Source organism: Solenopsis invicta, chromosome 1, assembly GCF_016802725.1.
Source record: "Solenopsis invicta isolate M01_SB chromosome 1, UNIL_Sinv_3.0, whole genome shotgun sequence".
NCBI lineage: Eukaryota > Metazoa > Arthropoda > Insecta > Hymenoptera > Formicidae > Solenopsis > Solenopsis invicta.
In genome coordinates, this window is record NC_052664.1 from 10,088,625 (window position 1) to 10,096,916 (window position 8,292).

The 8,292-nt window shown below is 40.0% G+C and overlaps 1 pseudogene; it reads left to right on the plus strand.

The window, feature by feature from the left end:
• The first annotated feature begins 6,621 nt into the window (after nucleotides 1–6,621).
• Nucleotides 6,622–7,928, plus strand: LOC120357816 (annotated as a pseudogene).
• Nucleotides 7,929–8,292: the final 364 nt, after the last annotated feature.

The window sequence follows — 8,292 nt, forward strand, 5'->3', positions numbered from 1 at the left end:
TGTTACGTCCAGGAACGTAACGATTTTTTTCTTTTGACGACGGATACACTATGCGACGGAGGCCGAGCAACGATGACCCACTTAATCTCACTTTGATTTCCGGGAATACAGTAAGACATAAATACGCCACTGAAGGAAGTGAGAAATGTTACAAAAATCAAAACATCATAAATTATAAAAGAAATGTCGCAAATCAAAGCACCATAAATTATAAAGAAGTGTCAAATAACAACGTCATGGTCATATTAGCCGGACGAATAAACTCGCTGACACAAAAAATAATTTATGGGAGCCCTTCGAGGTAACACGTTGCTCGACCCCGGAAACGTATAAAACTCCATCGGTAAACATAAAAATCAGGAAGCCGAAAGGCACAAGTATACATCACTTTCGGCTTCCAGAAACTTAGCGCCCATAGAACACTAAATCAAAATCTGTCACAATTTTTAGTGATTAAATGACGGGTCACGCACGTTCTCATAACAATAATTACCGAGAAAGAAGTGACGAGACTCGTTGAATGGACGGCGTAACTCGATACCGGACACGTGTCCCGTAGGCAAAGGGTTAGGCCGGGCGTAGGCGTTTAGACAACAAAATTGGTGCACACGGCCCTCTTAAGACAAAGGAAGCAATAGTATAAAATAGAGAATTTTCCAGCGGAGCGATCACTACCATCACTACCTTCCCGATCCTACTCGTCGAATAGTCCGTGGCATCCTGAATGCTCGAGTCTGTGCGGTCGAACCTCATTAAAACTTAGTCATTTGTGGCAATAAGTTCTCCTAGTGCAAAGTGCCGAACTCAAAAACTTGGTGAAATTTCACAACTAATTGTCTCGCGAGTGAGGACATCATCTTACACTTGGAACCGTGCTCGCCGTCCATCACCGTAGACTGTCGCGGATCCACGCAGTCACTGTGACCATATCTCTTACGGGTTCGGACCACTACACGAGTTCCACTACAGAGGTGGCTCGAGGATTTTTCGAACAGTGAGTCTCTGAACATTCACCCCCCCCTTTTTTTATTATTTTCTTTCCCTTTTTTTTTTATTTAACATTTAATCATTCTCAAGTGAGAAATTCGCGCTCCCGTCCAGAGCCACTCCCCGGGGTTCGATACTTCTCTGACGCCACTTACGAGGACTTCTCTCGGACTACTCAGGAACCCGAACAACCCCCGCGATATTTTCAACCCCCTTCACCCGCTCTCTCAATATCTTCGACACTAACAATCTCGAGTAGTCCCGCTTCTCCAGCAAATTCCACCGCTAGCGTGGAATTCCTATACGAAGAAATTTGTCTTTGCTCTCCTCCCCCCTGCCCCACTCGCAGTATAGAAATACTGGAAGAAATCCCTTACGAACCTCCCCTTCCTCGATTTTATTTCGCTCCCGGTCCTCACCAGACGTTAGAGTCACTCATCTCGTCATATCCCGTCGCTCCATCCCCTCTTACCGAAGGCACGTATGCCCTCGGCCCTCATGAATTTGTCTTTGAAGAGCTTCGCTCCGTTCTTCCGAACCTCCCACCCGAAGCCACTATACCAGTCTCTCTCCCCTCTACCTATCCAAATTTTCACCTTGTCCCCAAGAACGCATTTCTAGATCTTTTTCCCCCAAGCTCCGTCGTCATCAACGAAATTTTAGAGTAATAAATTTATCTCAACATATTGCTTCCAATCCCCTACACACACACACACACACGCACGCACGCACGCACGCACGCACGCACGCACGCACGCACGCACGCACGCACGCACGCACGCACGCACGCACGCACGCACGCACGCACGCACGCACGGCTGGCGCCCGCGCCAACGCACGAAATCGGCGGACAGAGAAAAAAATTTATCTTAAAAAGAAACTTACCACCACCGCTGCAGCCGCCGCCGCTGCTGCCGCCGCCACCGCCGCCGCTACCACCACCACCACCACCACCACCACCACCTCCATCACCACCACCACCACCACCACTACCACCACCACACTGTTATTGTATTTAATACTCGTCTGGTACTACGCCTACCAAACGATGTTCCGTTGTGGTGTCCACCACAACAATGTAGTTTCTATAATGAACTAGGCGTTGTCCACTTGTGGTGTCCACCACAACAATATACGGGACGAATTCACGATCCATTTTTTTTGTGATCTCGATTGCGCGACTGTATAATTGCGACTGACGAAGGGCTCGCTCAGCGAGAGCATCCTCCGTCGCATCGCGTATTTTGACGGCGGCTAATCACAAAGGTATACGATTACATCGAAGACAAAAGATATATTACATTGTAGGCGAAGCAAACGCCGCTATTTTACGCTCGCTATTATATTATAAATTTTTCTACCTAATTTTCGTTATTCTTCCTGGATCCAATTGGAAGACAGTATTCCAATACGTATAACTTTTCAAGTCTCGTAATTTTCTAGCCTACCTTTCGAGAGATATAGAATATTTTTTAATCAAGTTATATTTGCCGATGCAGCTCTCAGGCATGGCCTTGACAATGCCCAATTCTTCCCATGTGGAAAGTTATCGTTCGCGTGATGTAATCACTGTCAAGGCTATTCTATAAGAGACTAAACGCAACTTGTAACACTAATATGCATTATAATATGGGAAAGGTTTATAACGAGACAAACTGTTTTTTATACGTTTAACATTTTTTTATTGAGTATGTAATACATCGTGTACAATCATTCTATTAAGCAGTTAATGCGTCATATATAATAGTATCAATAGCGTAGGCTATTAATTTGCACTCAATTTGCGAACTCTTATCGTAAGATTTGCGAAATAATTCTGTTGCGTCTAGTTTGTTCATGGCAAAGTTTTGACGCAAAAATGTTACAAAATAATTAAATTTCTCAGTAGCGGTTGCAATGCTCTGATGCAGCGTATAATATACATGCTCCACACAATGCTCTAGTTCAAACATGAATAGCATGGTTGTAGGCTTGAGGTAAATACATGCATCGAGTAAAGATAACTTAACAATACTTTCATCACGCAATTTCACGAGTTGCACGGTAAGGTCATGAATCGGTAACGGTAACGATGGTGCTTCGGTTGACTGGACGAATCGCTCGAAATCCGCACGTTTATCTAACAGAGCTCTCCACGTTCTGTATGGTAGGACAATCCGGTTGCCGCGTGTATCGCCGAGCGATATCTCCACGGAGCAGGAAACAGATCCCACATTGATCGCTACATCAATCCATTTGTAGGAAGTTGATGTTAGCGCGAACCTTCTGCCCAGTATACGTGGCGTATATCGTATATTCGAAGACGCTCTAAAAAAAGAAACGGAGATGAGTGAAATAAATGAATAGAATGTAAGGTCTTTATATCGTATAACAAGAAGGATACTTACGACTTTTTACGCGCATCGGTTGAAACGTAATAGTTTGCCATTGTATGTATTTCAAGAGCGATATCAAAAACTGTTCAAACGAGCGTCTGATGCAATACTGAATGCCAAGTAGTGATGTTTACAGTTATTAATGTTGTATTGGAAACGTAATAGATGGAGAGGGGATAGTTTCCCCCACTCTTTCCAACAATTTCATCGGTAGCCTAGAACCTGTCTCGACACGTTTATTCTTCTGCATTTTTGTATAGGAGAGGGGATAGTTTCTCCCACTCTTTCCAACAATTTCATCGGTAGCTTTGAACATGTTTCGACACGTTTATTCTTCTGCATTTTTTGTATAGGAGAGGGGATAGTTTCCCCACTCTTCCCAACAATTGCATCATCGTCGGTATGACATGTCACGACACGTTTTCGCGACAACGTTGTACAAGAACAAAACGTTATATATATATAACATGCATGGTATACGTGAAACGCTAAATGAAACCTGAAAAAACGTTGGAGAAACGTCGATGTAATAGATGAATGTTGATGTAATGGAGGGGGAAAGGAATAAAAAAACGTATATTACATATGGTTATTCATGTAATTGTGTCCACCAATTGAAAAGTTTGAATACATTTTGTAAAGCACAATGTTTATTCGTACGGTGTTGTCCACATTGAAAAGTATTAGCATCATCTAGATTATTCAGATTATCCACGTCTTCGTAATCCACATCCAGGCTTTCGATGTATGCGTATTCTCGCCAACTGTCCAGAAGCAATTCTCCCAACCATTCTCATTTCTTATGCTCTTTGACGTACACAATCTTCTTGTTGTCATAATTTTCAGCACCCAATACTGCAGTTGTAATCACTTGTTTCGCTTTCCGGTACGGAACTACTCCGCCGGTGCCCCATCTTAGCCCATGATGACAGGCAGTGAGCCAGGAAGCACAGGATCTTTCGGATTTCATCAACCAATCCCATGGCTGGGGACTGTCAAAGATATAATGCGCGAGAACGTTTCCCCCTCTAATAGCAGCGAACTCTTTTACGACGAAACCACTTAATCGTCCAAGGGGAAAACCTTGCAGATCCACGAACGTTGGCACGGACATGTCGCGGTCGAAACGAAGACTGTGGTTCACGTCGATGTATCGTAAAATATATATGCGTGAAATTAAGTGATTTTGCGCACAATGTTTGTCAATGGGTTATACTGAATCACGCGATCGTGTATTATAAGGCAATAGGCACTACTATTTGCCGGCACGTTAGTATTAGTCTCGAATTCCAATTCACACGTCGATGGTTGCGCTTTTAATCGATTCGCTTTGTCGACAGCAGTCGATCACTGTGAATGGACCGTTGTATAGAAACTCCGTAATGGAGAGACTTGGCTGGAGATTTTCGTATCCGAGGTAGGCTTTGCAGAAACGCTTGTACATGTCGTACAGAATAGCCCATCTGTTTTTACCAAAATCCAAATTCATATCCTCTCTCGGATAACACTCAGAGTTCAGATAGAGTTTCACATTAGTCAGATTGCAATGATCGAATCGGCTCGGGTCCTCAGCCATGATATTTTATCGACCGATTTGCAGAGCGAAGATGACGTATCGCGGCTTCTCGAGCTGAGTAGCGGTCTTGATTGCCCACGAATGTTTGGTCGTGCGTTGCGAAAGCGGATACTCGTACAAATCCCACGAGCGAAAAGCCATGCTCAGGTAACGTCCACTCTCCAATGTGCGGAGCATCGAAAGTTTATTTATCTCGCTCAATGACACATGTGGCATACGCCATTGAATCTTAAACAACTGGAGCAAGGGTTCCAACGCCGAATTGCCCGTCAGACAATTGTTATCGTTGCGCGCTCGTATCAAGATCAACTCGTGACGCGCGTTGATCACTATGCGTCGCACACGGCAACGTATACATCCTGTTGCTGTATAGGTATTCTTATCTCATCGCTGTGCCCGAAGGTTGTGTTTGCGTACGGTGAATATGCATGAGTCTCAATCTTGACGATTCAATCGTCAAAGATTGGCTCGTCGCCAATGCTAAAGATATCGGGGATTTTCGAACCGCGAATCCTAGCGATTGCAAGTATTTAACGTTTGATGCGTTGAGTCTCTTCTTTTCAGCTAATCTATTATTGACCGATAAAGTCGATTGCCCGGTAAATGATGCTCTCTGCGCTCGCTCGGCTCCGTTTATTACCAGCATCACACACGCCTTCGAAGTTGCAGCCTAACCGTGATTTCTATCCCGCGAAAGTCGAGTAATCGTCCGTTTTGATCGACAACGCGTACGGTGATGTCACTAACGCTCCGTATGAGCACTGGCAAGTAAATGACTTGAGAAGGTTTTTCACTGACTTTATATCCCGGCGCGACACTCGGTGAAAATTCGTGGATCGTGTGCACTCGCGCAACATTGCTGTAAGCTTCCGTGGTCAAGTTGCATTCTATGCGTATAATGTTCACATTCATGATGCTTATCGACACGTCCGATTCGTGCTATCTTCGCGGTCGCAGTATACGCATCGATGAGAATCCCAGCAGCGATCCAATGTTGTTTGGTTTGCTAAAGTTTATTCTGTAGGCACATTTAATCTCGCACCGCATCGTGTTATGGTTTGCGCGAATCACTATCGGGAACGCTGCTTCCTCGTCGTCATCGCCGTTATTGCCGCGGACAATGGCATCGGCAATCGTGCCATCTGCATTGGGTGCATCGCGTCGTGGACGTTTCTGCGAAATTGCACGTTTCAAATATTAGTTTATGGCTGGTATTTCATACGATTCTTCGGGTATCGTTAGTTTATATCATTTAATTTTATTATTATTAAAGACATTTACTTCAGAGGAGCACATTGCCATCTCCAAGCACGCAAAATTCTAGTCCTGTAATTCTTTTAACTCTTTTCCCATTTAAAAATTATTAAAATCTTTCCCCAAGAATCTGCCATTAAAATATTTATTGTCAGTTTTGAAATATTCTGTATGTTAAATAATATATTTTGTGTGTGTGCATATATGTGATTTGGTATCTAAATAAAAGAAAAAAAATTATATAAACATAGTTCAGGAAATAAATGCTTTGAATTTACATTATTAGAATAAATTGCAAAGTTTTTTATGTATTTTTTAAATATTTGTCTAGATTTAATACACATAATTTTTACTAACCTGGTGACGATACAACAAAAAGCATCATATTGCAAAATCAAATAAAGCATATATTTGTGAGTGAACAGTAAGTAAAAGCTAGTAAAAGCAGACAATTGCATATTGGTGAAATTGTCGATAAAGAAGTATCTCATATAAAATGAGGTTTTTAAATAACAAAATGTGTGCAAGCAAAGCACGCATTGACAACAAAACTGTTGTGATAACGGGAGCAAGCGATGGCATCGGAAAAGAAACTGCCAGAGATTTATATGCAAGAGGTAATTTTTATTGAAATGATAATTTAAGTTTCAAGTTATCTTAAACTTTGAAATTCAAATAAATAGTAGCATATATAAAATATATATTTATTATTGATCACAAGATAGTTATATTGTCAAATTACATTTTATTATTATCATGATTATATATAACCACATTTAAACAATAGTTTATAAAAGAAGCATTCGTTTTTTCACTGAAATAATAAGATTTTTTCAATCGCTTTTGCTTTTTTCTTAAACTTTATATAAACTCTACTTTTTTTTATAACTCTGTAAATAAAAAGTATTTTTAAACATATTTATTTAAGTAACATGTACATTTCGGTTGTAAAATTATTATGGCCTGTAGAAATATGGAAAAGGCAAACCAAGCAATGGAGGACATAAAAAATAATCCGCCCTCATATATAAAGTAAATAAATAAATAAGTTCACTTCAAGATATAAACTCTTGTAGAATCAATTATATTAATAATAAATAAATTAATATAAATAAATTACTATTTGTTTTAATTTTCTCTTTATTTTAAAATTATATCTATTTTTATAAAATTTTTACGTGTTGAATAAAATGTGATTTGAATAATTGTTCAGGGTCACAAAAGAGGAATATATAAAGAATGCCGGAGAGCTGGCAATATATATTCTAGATTTAACCAGTATAAAAAGCGTCATAGAGTGCGCAAGAAACTTGTTGACAAACGAGTCAACTATTGACATACTGATAAATAATGCTGGTGTGACTACTCAAAAATCAAATGGAAAGACGGAGGATGGAATTCAAATTACTTTTCAAGTAAATTATCTTGGGCACTTTATACTCACACTTCTACTTTTATAAAAAATGAAGTCTTCATCCAACAGAATTTTGATGACATCAATTTAGAGAGAACTAATTATAAATCAAAATTTTGATGACATCAATTTAGAGAGAACTAATTCACCATTGATGAGTTATGCATTTAAAAGTTATGCACAAAGTAAGTTAGCCAATGTTCTGTTCACTAAGGAACTCACTCGTCGATTGAAAGGTGTGTCAAAAAAATTCATGCTACCAAATATAATAGAATGGTTTTATTGTAATAGTACTCTGAATGAGAATCCTCAACGTAAATAAAAAAATTTTATTTATTTTTAAAGCCATTATAATATCACTTTACATACAAATATGTGCAATTGAAGAAACATTGACTATTCTGCAGTTGGATGAAGACTTCATTTTTTATAAAAGTAGAAGTGTGAGTATAAAGTGCCCAAGATAATTTACTTGAAAAGTAATTTGAATTCCATCCTCCGTCTTTCCATTTGATTTTTGAGTAGTCACACCAGCATTATTTATCAGTATGTCAATAGTTGACTCGTTTGTCAACAAGTTTCTTGCGCACTCTATGACGCTTTTTATACTGGTTAAATCTAGAATATATATTGCCAGCTCTCCGGCATTCTTTATATATTCCTCTTTTGTGACCCTGAACAATTAT